This window comes from Bidens hawaiensis, unplaced genomic scaffold, assembly GCF_021521415.1.
Source record: "Bidens hawaiensis isolate Kalapana, Puna unplaced genomic scaffold, B.hawaiensis_p1.1 tig00014916_1, whole genome shotgun sequence".
NCBI lineage: Eukaryota > Viridiplantae > Streptophyta > Magnoliopsida > Asterales > Asteraceae > Bidens > Bidens hawaiensis.
Window position 1 is genome coordinate 64,091 of NW_027492325.1, and position 14,148 is coordinate 78,238.

The window sequence follows — 14,148 nt, forward strand, 5'->3', positions numbered from 1 at the left end:
CCAACACTATTATAAAAGTAGTTCATATAAAATGTATGCTAAAAACATTACTCGATAAAAATGTCAAACGAATCACCCATATCAAGTTGACTATCAAACCATTAACCTGATCACTAACATTTAGATAAGTTTTTAAAAACAACTTTAACGATCATAATATATAAAATATATAGAAAAATATAAGCTATGGTTCACAAAAGTATAAATCCTTTGCATTAGAAAAACCTTCTCATATAGGATTCCATTTGAATTCACATTTACTAACAAAAGCAGGCCTTATAATCTCATTAGTCTTCATCATCTGGATCTATGACCATTCTCAGCTTGAGCCTCGTACCGCCACCAGCATTTTGAGATGCAACCGGACTTGAAATGGTCCCATAATCAGTTATTTCATCATCAGCCAAATCGTCTATAATTTCATGATCCTGCATATCATCAAGGTTTTCAGTCATCATGATACTTTCCTCTTGTCCACTGCCAGTTTTTATAGCTTCGGTTTCTGGTTCGCTGTTATTATGGGAATCAACTCGGCTTTCTTGAGCTTTTGGCAGTGACAGCCTTTTACTTCTTTTTCTGAAAAAAACAAAGAAAATGAAAAATTACAAAGTCGATTCATAACCAAATAAAAGATAAAGAATACAACACCGAGAACAAAGAATTTTTTTTATTTCAAAAACAAAAACCTTACAGAAACCAAGTAATCACGATTCAACCAATAACCAAGAACACAAGAGATTAACCCGACATAAACTTTTATTATACGAACGTCATTACAAGACACAACACATCAAGCGCCTATTTTATACGCATCATCATGGCGGTCAATTAACCACCTCTGGCGGTCATAACTACCACAGCGGTTATATAACCAACTTATAACCACCAATAAACGCCTAGTATTTACATCAAATCATTTTATTCAAGATTAAATTATTATTACTGAATAAAATGATTTTTAATCATATAACTGCATGCTAAATGTATAAAAAATACAAGACCATGTACAAAATAGCAAGAATAATATTATTAGTTCAGTATCTAAAAGCAGAGAAGAGAATATTCCTGGCATGTAAACTTAAGCTGGATGTTACCTAAAGGCCAAGCTTAGTACAACGTTATCAGAATCATCTAAAGCTTCGTCAGTGTTTGTGTCTGGTGTTTCCTTAGTTGGAACCTGATTCTGCTTCTTTTTGTTCCTAACAAGCAAAACACAACCATAAAAATAGGTGAGCAGCTCAGACTGTTGATACCGGTGACTAATTAATGTAATGTTATCTGGCATTGTGAAATGAGATGAAAGTGCAAAACGTAAGTAATAAGTTTCAGTATTATAGTTAAACATTGATCATTCAAATGCAGTACGTAACGGTTGTATAAGCCATGTTATGTGTGTATGGAGATGTATCTTGCCTGAAAGCCGACCTTAGTACAATGTTATCAGAATCATCCGACAGTTGGTCTGGTTTTTCCTCAGTTGAGACTATATTCTGCTTCTTTTTGCTCCTAAAATCAAGGAATTAAATTAGCTCCAACCATAACTAGTTAACTACATATAATATATCAGTCCGTGCATAAGTTGATCCATTTTTAAATTTGGTTATTTCAAGTAAACAATATAGCTAAAAAAGTACCTGTCAAATGAGCCAGAAGCATATTTTCACAGTAAACAGTACTATTAAATAGCTTTATTTGTCGTTTTTATTCATATATTTAGATAATTATCATATATAATTGCTTAAATATGTCAAAAAAAGGTGATGGATTGACTGTAGAATAATACACAAAAAAACACACATCTTAAATCTTTTTCTTCAAAATTAGAATATTTGTTTTGAAAATAATATAAACTAAAATCATAAAAGCATATTAAAATGCATAAAAAGTACAAAAAAATGTCCATACTGAAAAAGTTGCCTTTTCTAGCCAACCATGTTTATTAAAAGAGAAAAACTATACAAAACCGGCTCCAACTCAAACCAGTTCCAAACCGAACCTAAACCAGTTCCACCAGTCAAAATTTTGCAATCTCACAAACCGGTTTTGACCAAGTTGACCAGGAACCGAACCGGCTTAGTGTTACGAATCGATTTGTGCACCTAAAGTACATACACTTTGACCATAGCAAGAAAAACATTGGTAGTTTTCAGTATTTAGAAAGCAGAAAAGCAAACATCCGTGGATGTAAAATTAAGTTGGGGCATTAAATAACGGGTGCATAGCGTGTGTTTGTGTGTGCGCACGCGCAAGCGTGCATAGGTGTGTGAGATAGAGATGAATGTTACCTATAAGCTGAGCTTGGTACAATGTTATCAGAATCTTGTGATGGTTGGTCTAGTGTTTCCTCAACTATATTCTGCTTCTTGCTCCTAAAATTAAAATAATAATAATAATAATAATAATAATAATAATAATAATAAAAATAATAATAATAATAAATTAACTCCGACTGTTACGACATACCTCAAACAACATATAGTATATATCTAGTTCGTGCATGAGTAAATATGATACCTTTTCTTTAGTGATAATAGTGTTTGACCATCTGAATCTGAAGCATCATTATCATCATCATCCCTTAGCTGCATGTTATCACCGGGCTTCTGTTTGCGCAGGCACAACCCAAGCTGTCTAAGCTTGCGCGATATTTGTGCTGCTGTAAATGTGACATCACCCTCTAGTGCACTTGCAATCATTTGACTGCACTTTTTCTTATCTTTAAACCTTTTCAAAATAAACAGAATATACTTTTAATAGATACATGCCATAAACAGAATATATTTTTAATCCTTATTAAAATAATCAATCAATGTGTTCTTGAACAAACAGAAAAGTCAGAAACTCACTGCTCAAATAAAGTTTTAATCTTCATCTCTTGATCTTCACTAAATACACGCGATCTTTTTCTGACAAACCTGAGAAGAAAGACCATAAATTTGCAGCCTTCAGTTGACTTGAAACATTTAACTTATAAATAACTAGAGTCAAACATGATTACAGATTTTGTTATTTCATTAATAATCTTAATGTTTTCATAAATTGAGGTTCATGCCCATGCGCAACGTCCTCGAAAGTTTATAAAATAAAACCAAAATATTTACGTAACTCGCCCCATGTGAGAAGATCTATAAAATAAAACCAAAACCTTTTCGTAAGCTCAGCCCGCGCGAGAAGAGCATATAAGAAACATCCAAAGGTAAATTTAAAAATTCAAATAGAAAAAAAGTAAAAAAAAAAAACGTAAAAATTTAAAAGATATTGATGCTTGTACGTTTGTGCATATCACGCACAACTCGATTTTGAATAAAATTCACATCAAAGAGTAGATCAAAATAAGCATGCCGCAACGTCACTTTCAAAATTTTGTAATACATTATGTTTTAAAAGTTATGAGAGAGAAAAAAAAAACAATGTGAATGCCGCATGTGTCATAGTCTAATTGGGTAGAAAAAAGTAGAAAACTGAAGGGTCTAAAAAGGGTGTGTGTGCATGTGGGTTGATATTGTAACAAAAAACAATGCACTGATTGGCTTGTACTATGTGATTTAAAAGTTGTCTTAAGTGAATAGTAAAAACTGATTCACACACCAAAATTGCATACATAGTAAATGCTTTAGGAGGCTTTATGTGAATTTAAACCTGTTTAACCCATTTCTATTTAATTTAAGGTATTATACTATTTTTTTGGTTTGATCCAGATTTTAAAAAATACAGCACAAAGTACTTACAAAGGTTGTTGTAGCGGCGCCTCCATCGTTTCACCGTGAACATTTGAAGCATTTGTATCACTCATTCTTCTTTTTGATGAAAATTTGAAGCCCATCTCTTTAAGCTTACTGGAAACCTGAGCCGGTGAAACTTCCATATTAAGTTCTCCAACTATGCGTTGACTGCAATCCGGAAACTCTTTATATCTATAATCGCCATTTCATTTAGTAAAACAAGTCAGCAAATGCACAGTTGTTATTTGTTTCCTTTAGACATCATAAACACTTACTTCTCATATAGGTCTTTCAGTTTTTGTTCCAGAGCATCATCAAGAACAAGTGGTTTCAATCTTTTGTATGCCGTCTCATGGTTTTTCTGAACAGGATGTTTACTGCAAGAAAGTAAAAGGAAAAAAAACAGTATTTACTTATGAATGGGGGATCTGCTCAGGTTTATCTAAAAGAGAAATATTTTTTTTAAAAAAAAAGGAGGGATGAAACAGGAGCAAAATCTCCCAAAGTGTCTTTTTAATGCATAAAACAGCCTAAATCACCGCATTCAGAAAAACAGATGTAACTATTGAAGTATCAAAATTTTGGAATCATAACAGAAACTAACTAATTATAAAAAGTTCAAAAAAGTTGGATGAGAAGTATTAAGTATTTCAGATCTAACCAACCCGTTTTTGACATAACACCCAACAGTCCCAACCAACCCGACCCGCTGCTTTTTACATCCGTATTTAAACACAAGGCTAAAAGATAGAAAAAGTTATACATGTTCAACTTGTCCATGTCGGTTCCTTCTTCAACACTTAAATTGCTTCTTTTTAATGTTCTTTGCGCATTGTGTTCATCATGATCATCCCCACTAACAATTAAACACATAATTATCTCTTAATATGTCAAAGATCAATAATAAGCCAGTCAACAAACTATAAATCTCGTACTTACCTATGATCATCATCTCTCCAAACAGGTACGACAACATCTGCTTCATCATCACCAAGTGCATCAGCAATGCTTTTTCTAACCCATCCATTTCCACCAGATGTACCGACATCATCTCCCGTCTTTCTATATCCGTTTCTCATTTTTCCAAGATCTTTTATCATTGCTTCACAATTAATATAATGGCATTCTTTACGTGTCTTCCAAAACAGAACTTCCACAAAAAGAAGAGGGTTGTTCTTCATTTTCTTCATCATTTCCCGAACTAAAGTCGTGAGAAATAAAACGATATTTTCATAGTATTTGCATGAAGTTGACTTTTGTTAGTCCAGGATAGTGTGAAATATGATGAAAAGCGATAACTGCAAATATTGTAGAATATAGTTACAAATATATATATATATAGGGTTTGGATCAAATACAAATGAAATGAACGTGCTAAACGTGAGATTCAAGTAGAGTAATTGTATATACAAGCAGAGTAATTATGTAATTACATCATAGAGTAATTACATAATTACTCTGCTTGTATATATAATTACTCTACTTGATTCTCACGTTTAGCACGTTAATTTCATTTGTACGTTAACCTTCCCCTATATATATATATATATATATATATATATATATATATATATATATATATATATATATATAATGATGGGAAAATACTATAAGAAACTTAAAAACTAATATACTTTCAGTATTTTCTCATAAAAGTCCCTTAACACTTTTTTGCACATAAAAAAACAATATACTTTCTTTTGCTTATCATAAACGTCCCTTAACAATTTTTTTACCAACCAAAATCCCTCCACGTTAAAATACTGAGAAATTAGGGGTGTAAAGTAGTAAACAAGCCAAGCCGTCTCATGAGCTACTAAAGATCGGCTCGTTAAAAGCTCAAATCAAGCCAAGCTTAAACGAGCTCGAGCCTTGAAATAAGCTTGTTTAATAAACGAGCCCGGTTGACTAGAAATGGAAAAATAAGTGAGCTGGTTAACAGGTCCTGTTGACTCTAAACACCTTTAATCAAAATATGACTACAAAAATATTACTGCTTTGAAAAAATGTAAATTTCAACAAATAATAGACTATAAATTGAAACTTGTACCTGGTACAACATTGGCGAAAGTTCAAGATCTTCACAAACCCTTCTTAGTGCAGTTATAATGTAATGATTTGTTCTGATGGAATTGCTTCTGTAAAACTTCAGCAGCCAACATAAGTTCTGAATTATGGTGCTGTTTGCAAGGGAAGAGACTAGTGAAGACGCCTTAAAGTCAACTTCATTTGTTGACTCTCGCGGTTCATCATCAGAAGAATCATCTGACCCATAACCATCATCAGCATTAACATTAACATTAGCATTAGATGCATCTGGGATGACGATGGCATCATCGTCTCCATGAATGACATCATTATCTCCATGGGTGGCGTCATCATCTCCATTCTTATCAGAACTTGAACCTTGTGCAGTTTTGTTTATCGGCATGCTGACATTTTCAGTTTTTTCACCTCCAGAAATTGAAGTGTCATTTTGCACAGACACTTGATCTGCATTATTAGCATCCTTACTTGTGGTTAAGCTTTTCTTCTTTCTTTTCCTCCTTGACTTCTTAGCAACCTACAACAAAAACTATCCGTATCATTAAGGATAAAGCAGATATACATACACACAAACACATATTTATCCACACTTCATTGTAGTAACAAAAGCTAAATATAAAGCATTCCAAATTTATATAATAGATACCAAAACATCACATACCCTCAATGCACCGCGTGATTGAAGGTTCTCCATTAGCCGTATATGAATTGTCTCAATCAAATCAGCAAGATCGCTGATAAAAGAACAAGATGAAACTATGAGAAAAATGGGACCAAAGTAACAAACAAAAGATAGCAATATAATTTCAGTACAAATATGATGATGTTTTATTAGCAGAAATGTCAATTTGAATAACAAATATAACTGAGAAAATGCATTGATTCTTTTTAGATTACGCACTATGTTTCTGTAATAGACTTGTTACAAAGAAATTGTAATAAATTAGTGTTTATTTGGCCCTTGTACAGTTGCACTATTGATTTTAAAAAGTCAACCAGAAAAATATGTGCTTCACTCACATATTTTTTCATCTCTAAGAAACACAAATTTCTCTAAATCTATATATAACTTTTGTTTAACTCTCACAATCCATTCCCTATATTTTTCTCTATATTATTTTTTTGATTATTTCTTTCTCCTTAAGGTACAACCCAAAATGCTTAAAGTTCTCCTTCTTCCATACACAAGGTACAACCCAAAATGCTTAAAAGTACAATTTAAAATGCTTACGTTACAGTATTAAATTTTTAGAGGTGTGAATAGTGAGCCTATAAATATATATATAGTCTCTAAATCAAAGCCTGTATATTTTAGAAATGAAAAGGAGATATAGATTCGGATGGAAAGAACAATAAAGAAAATCTCTATAATTTAAAGATGGAGAATAAAATAAAGACTCCAATGTGAATGCTCTAAGTAAAATACAATAATCATTTTCAAGATATGTAAACCAATGTATCTATACTATATATTTTGAAACAAAAAAGTGAAAATAGGAGTTTTCATTGATCAAGAAATATATACAAAATGAATATTATCCTAAAGAAATAACCTTTTTGGTTGTTTGTGTGCATTAAATGCTTTGATAAGACTGAAGAGAAAATAAGTCATCCCTTGATCTGTTTGATCATAAAATAACTTATAAAGTAGAACACGTGCGGTTTGTGGCTCCTTAGAATCTTCTGGTGACAGTTTAAGCACCAAATCCAACATGTTTATCTGCAAAACCAAAAAACATAATTACCTTAAAAATGAAACTTTTCAGTAGCATCAACTAGGTAGTTACTAGTAAACAAACCATTGTTTTTGTGAGAGATCCTACTGTAGAAAGAAAGCTGTAATTCTTTGTTTCTTTCAAACCGTCAAATGCAGAACGCCACTTTGATATGACAAGTAAAAACATTGACTCATTCATCGTTTCGGAAATTGACCCGCATATGCTGCCTTTAAACAATGTGTTATCAGCATCATGATTTCTAGAAGACTCGAATTTATCAACATTAACATCAGGCTGTTAAAGCACCAAAAACCCATTGAAGTTATAATATTCTTGTGTCAAAACGCTTAAATGATAAGAATACTAAAAGCTAATACCTCACCTTTGAACTAAGTAACTTATGATACTGAAAAGACATAACAAATTCAGCAACATGAAAGAAAACAACAACATCGTTGTTTTCAATACCATGATGTTCTTTCTCAATATCCTCACGAATTGACTGCATTAACACTGTCGAGAATAAAATGTCAAGTAAAAAATATGAACCATTATAAATAAATAGATAGCTCAAATGAAAATACAACAATTACCATTATAGCCTCCTAACAAGAACTGATCAGTAAAATCATGGAGCAACCGAAGAATACTCGTGTTTGTTGTTGGCATCCTTCCGCCTTCCCATACCGTCTTTTTAGATGAAGCATGTGGATTTTTATGACCTTTGAGCAAAGAATCATGAGAATCTGAACATGGGTTTCCTTTGACCAGAACTTTGGAGCCATCCTGTTCAAAAGTCAAGTTGATGAAGGTTCTGTTTTACCTCTCCTAGGGGTGTAATCGAGGCAGAGTTTTCCTATAAACTTGAGCCTGGCTCATTTACTTAAGAGAGCTCAAGCTTGGATAGTTTCCAGCTCTATGTCTAAAGTTCAAGCTCAGCTCCTGGGAAATTTTTCAAGCTCAAGCTTGGCTCAGGCTAAACTCGTTTATTGTATATTCATAATTACTTGCATGCATATATAACTAGTATTTAAAGGTAACATTTTATATATAACATACCATATATTATTTAGTTTCTCTAATCATATATCATAGGCTCTCAAGCTCTGCATTTTAAGCTTGGGCTAGAGCTTGCAAACACCGGTTACACCCTTAACCATTTTTATCATATTTATAGTTGAGGCAAAGAAACTGTTGTTAAGAAAGGCTAAAATCCACCTCAAAGTGCACTTTTGATCCTAAATCGTAATTTCAACTATCTAGAAAACTATATGCTTTTTTTCTAATGATATTTAAGCACATAAAAAGATGAATCATGTACCATAGTAAGTCGGGTGAATGTCCCGGTGAAGTTGGATCGAGCACAGCGCATCATTTGCCTTGTTTTAGCTTTTTCTTCTTCTTCCATAATTGACTTTAAATCCACCTGATGATCCAAATGAGCTCTTGCAACCAATTCTGGAAGTTGAGCCTTATACGTATAATAAAAGGTCTCCAACAAAAGCAAGTTATCTTGACGAAAAATGGCAACGTGTTGTGTTAAAACCAGGATTAAGTCCATGACATTCTCTTCAAACAAGAGTTGCAAAAAGGTGTCTCTAACAAGTATAAACTGAGAAGCTAACCCTGCAGCTCTCTGGTGCGTTGTGATATCTTGAATCGCTAAAATGTTGCGAAACAGCGTGACTACAAGCGGCACCAGTTTCCAGTCATCGTCAGTAAACAAACAATTACAATCCCCTTGCTGTAAACGTTGAAGCGGGCCCTAGAGAAGGGTGAGTATAACGTTTAGTCCGTTATCCTCATTCAACAAAAAAAAAATAAAAAAAAAACAACCTGAAACCCATTTTGACCTTTCCGACCTGGACCCATTCTGACCCGAACCTGCTGACCCTAAGCTGTTCCGACCCGAACCAAAACAACCCATTTTAGTCAAAAACGTGCTGAAACAAACTAAAAATTCGCTTAAACAAGTTGTTAGGTGCTGAAACAAACTGAAAAATCGCTTAAACGAACTGTTAGGTGCTGAAACGAACTAAAAATCGCATAAACGAGCTGTTAGGTGTTGAAACGAACTGAAAAATCGCTTAAACGAGCTGTTAGGTGCTGAAACGAACTGAAAAATCGCTTAAACAAGCTGTTAGGTGCTGAAACAAAATGAAAAATCGCTTAAACGAGCTGTTAGGTGCTGAAACGAAATGAAAAATCGCTTAAACGAGCTGTTACGTGCTGAAACAAACTGAAAAATTGCTTAAACGAGCTGTTTGGTGCTGAAACGAACTGAAAAATCGCTTAAACGAGCTGTTAGGTGCTGAAACAAAATGAAAAATCCCTTAAACGAGCTGTTAGGTGCTGAGACGAACTGAAAAATCGCCTAAACGAGCTGTTACGTGCTGAAACGAACTGAAAACTCGCTTTAACGAGCTGTTACGTGCTAACACGAACTTAAAACTCGCTTAAACGAGCTGTTAGGTGCTGAAACGAACTGAAAAATCGCTTAAACGAGTTGTTTGATACTGAAACGAACTGAAAAATCGCTTAAACGAGCTGTTCGGTACTGAAACGAACTGAAAAATCGCTTAAACGAACTGAAAAATAGCTTAAATGAGCTGTTAGGTGCTGAAATGAACTGAAAAATCGCTTAAACGAGCTGGTAGGTGCTGAAACGAACTGAAAACTCGCTTAAACGAGCTGTTAGGTGCTGAAACGAACTGAAAAATCGCTTAAACGAGCTGTTAAGTGCTGAAACGAACTGAAAAAATCGCTTAAACGAGCTTTTGTTGTTAAAACGAGCTGTAACGTGTTGAAAACGTACTGATTCGTTGGTCCAAAATAAAAACTTACCCGAAACCCGTTTTGACCCATTCCGACATTGACCCGTTCTAACCCGGGCCTGTTGACCCTAACCCGTTCCGACCCGAACCAAAACAACCATTTTTTTAAGTGACCCGTTTCGACCTTAATTCGTTCCGACCCATGACCCGTTTCAACCTAATCCAACCCATTTGCCACCTCTAAATTAACAATATAATTAAAAGGATTATAATTTATTGCAATTTTCTAAAAAAAATTTTGAACATTTTTATATTTTTTTTTCAATTTTTGCAATTTTCCGAACTTTTTTTGCAAATTTTCGGAATTTTAAAATTATATTTCGCAATTTTCTAATTTTCGCAACCTTTATAAGTTATTATGCAAAATAAAAACATTTAAAATTTAAAAAAAAAACATAGATTACCTGCTATCTAGGTAAAATATATAGGATTGAAATAAAAATGAAAGTTCAATAACCTATTATGCGTCCGATGCCACGTTAACTGCATACCACCGTCGGGTTATGCACGTACCGTTGCGAGGTTACAAACGTACTAACACCGGCTACCTTTGCGCGTACACCGCTGCATTGCGCGGGCACTTGGCTAGTTTTTTAAAAATAAATCCATTTATCTATTGGTTTTTTTTGTACATTGTCATATAAATTTATAAATTATAAATATATGATTTAAATATATCTATTTAAGTTTTCAATTAATTTAGTAAACTATACATATACGTGTTAAATTGTAAGGATACTATATACCAATCACTTTCAAATACAAAAAAGTTTATCATAATTTGTTGTAGGGTTTTTTTATCAAGGATTGCTTCGATTTTTTTGTGAAACTTAAATTTGATTATTATGGGTTAAAAGCTGTTAAATAGATCGTTTGGTACAAATTAACTATATTTGGCTCAAACTTGTTACGGGTAAAAAAGATATAATCTGATATTTTTTAAAAATTTGAGAATGCAAATAGATTTGTCGTCAATTTATTACGTGTCCAAAGTTTTGATTTGAAAATGTAAAACAAATGAAAGTTAGAATTTGATATGTGAGCGGGTTTCAAATATATTTTTAAGGACATTTTTGGAAAATTAAAAGATTCAGGATTTTGCACATTGAGCATTTTTCCCATAACAATTAAAATTTAAGAAAAAATAACAGACACTTCCGACATGGCATCTCTAGGCCTATCAATGTTTTTAACTTTTATCAAATTAGAAACATTTGTGTTAGCATTGGCTTTTCCTTGAATAGTGATCAAAATGTTGTTTGTATGTAAAACATGTTGTACAAAACTATACTCAAGTGAAACAAAACATTCATAAAATTGAATGGGTTAACCTGTTTTTTTATCTATTGGTAAAGTCGAGAAACCCCTCATACTTATCAAAATCTTTTTCATTGTGTAGTTCAAAACTGTTCATAGCCAATTTTTTTTCAATTATACATATATGATGTTGAGAATAAATTTTCAATAGATGTAGTGTTCTTGGGTACTTTTTGCACGTTCCTCTTTTTCATCAAGTTCCTTTTTTTAGGAAAAATTCATTTTGGAGAATAAATTACATTGTATAGTATTTCATCAAGTTCCTTTTTTTTGGAAAAATTCATTTTGTAATATAAATAAAATCAATTTATGTATAATGTTATAAACATATATATAATACATTTTTCTATATATATTATGTATTGCTTTATTTGTAACTTAATTGTTTAGATCACCCACGTGTTACACGGGCTCTAAACTAGTAATACTATACAATGTAATTTGACTTCCATTACTATTTGATGATTGAAAACAAACGTTATATAATTAGATTTCAGAGTTTGTTAAATTAAAATATAATTTTAAATAAATGTGTTTTATTAGTATAACATAATTTTCTTTAAAAACAAAACAAAACGTTATCACACATTTTCATTTCCATTTAAAAACAAACTAATTACAATAAAGTGATAACTAAACGAACAACAAGCTGCATCGCTCCCCATTCTGAATAGCGAAAGCTGCGGAACCAATCCAACTTGGAGCAGACTTGAGATTTAGTTTGAAAACACCTTATTGGCTTTTAAGTTAAAAGGTGTTTATCCATTACAAAATTCCTTTTTATTTTAACTTTTTGATAGGGTTAAAAAAGCAGTTTTCAAATTGGCTTTTTTTTAAAAAAGCTAGTAAGCCAATAAACAGTTTTTTAAAAGCCTTAAATTCTGACTTTTCAAAAAACAATCGTGAAACACATTTTTTGCTTTTAACTATACTAAACAATCATACTTGTGGTTTTGAAAATGGTTGTAGGTGTGAATTCCGTTTACGATAACCATATATTGATGTTACTTCTCGCTATAGCATGTGCCGGTGCTGTAGCGGTGTTGAAACAAACTGATACCGACCAAACTTTCCCACCAATTGTGAACAATCACAAACAAACCAAAGAAGATAGGATATCATTTACATGTGATTGGAGTATTCGTTATAACAATGTAATATGCTAACTCTAAGTGAGCACTGGAATCTTGCAAGAACTTCATGTATCGTCTGTTTTCGGTGGTAGTAACCATATTATACTATCACTTCTTTTTCATATTTGAATTTTTATTGAAGCCAGAATTGGATTAGTTACTAACAAGTCTCAACTCCCAATAGGGTTAGATACTCAAAAACGCACTGCCGCTGCTTTCTTATGGATCACATTTTGTATACCATGTAAAACCATCCATAAAAAGCAAAGAAAAGAAAACAACTTAACTTAATCCAGCCAGTTCGACTTGTGAAACGGGTTACCAGTTGAGCCGGTTCAATTAAAAGCCAGCGGATTTTGAGTAACAGTTCAAATCATGCATACCAGACTGCTTATGCTAGCGAGTCTCGGTCAATCGGTTGGTCCGGGTTTTAAAAAATTACCTAATAGGGTTAGATAAACCAACACTAGCACGAAAACAGCTAAATATACAAATCTTGTTTAAGTTGACATGTTTAACCTATTTAATTAACCATTTTATTCAAATAGTTTGCAACCCACCCACCAGCCCATTTAACCTGTTTACAACCCACCAACCTTATACAACCCATCTGACTCATTTAGAAAAAAAAGAGTAACACGGGTTATGCTTGGATTACACGATTTAAGCGTGTATGGGTCACCGTTAGATACCTTTGACACGGATAGATATATCATTCATGTGCATTTAATAAAACAGTACATGGAGTTAAAGAAAATGGCACATATACTTGTTGCTGAAGGAAGGAAATCGGACAACCGCTCAGTCTGTTGCTATAGCTCCCGGGTTAAATGCAGACTCCATATCAGCAAGGGTCACTGGTTTATGCAACTGTCGATACAGATGCTGTCAAAATATAACATTTATACAACAGTTTTCGCAATCATATATGAAACAAGAACTTACTGCTTTTGCAACATCAAAGCAATGAAATGCACGCAAGAAAGCGTATTCTTTTGATGGTGGATTATCATGATTCCATAACGTTATGTTTTGGAACCTCGCCTTGGTCTCCCAACTCTTTGCAGATGTGTTCTTTGCTATCACAAATCCTGCATTGTTTTATTTGGTAAGTGAATATTGGAACATATTGATACTTTGAATTCCATCATGAACATAGTAGAGAAGAGTACGAAATTGGTACCGGAATAGATATAATGATGATGATGATGATGATGATTAGTGTAGTTGTACCAGTGGGTTTGGGTTTGAAGTAATGAGAAACAGCCCATTGTACTTGATGCAGCAAGGAACCTGATGGATCTCAAATGACTTACCACCGCCGCCGCCACCCAGATCCATCTCACCCTTCATTTCTGCCTTCTGCTCACACAAAACA

At 33.1% G+C, this 14,148-nt stretch overlaps 1 long non-coding RNA gene and 1 pseudogene across 2 annotated transcripts; both read right to left on the reverse strand.

Moving 5' to 3' along the window:
* Window positions 1–232: 232 nt before the first annotated feature.
* On the reverse strand, window positions 233–10,351 carry LOC143548163 (uncharacterized; annotated as a pseudogene). The gene is made up of 17 exons (XR_013137898.1): window positions 10,331–10,351; window positions 8,808–9,287; window positions 8,080–8,272; window positions 7,869–7,999; window positions 7,568–7,780; window positions 7,322–7,488; window positions 6,430–6,502; window positions 5,773–6,285; window positions 4,662–5,020; window positions 4,486–4,578; window positions 3,998–4,099; window positions 3,729–3,914; window positions 2,847–2,915; window positions 2,515–2,724; window positions 2,286–2,369; window positions 1,095–1,506; window positions 233–576 (listed from the first exon to the last, which is right to left on the reverse strand). The product of XR_013137898.1 is annotated as an uncharacterized LOC143548163 (transcript).
* Window positions 10,352–13,396: 3,045 nt separating this feature from the next.
* Window positions 13,397–13,828, reverse strand: LOC143548164 (uncharacterized). The gene is made up of 2 exons (XR_013137899.1): window positions 13,716–13,828; window positions 13,397–13,640 (listed from the first exon to the last, which is right to left on the reverse strand). It is a non-coding gene; the product is annotated as an uncharacterized LOC143548164 (long non-coding RNA).
* Window positions 13,829–14,148: the final 320 nt, after the last annotated feature.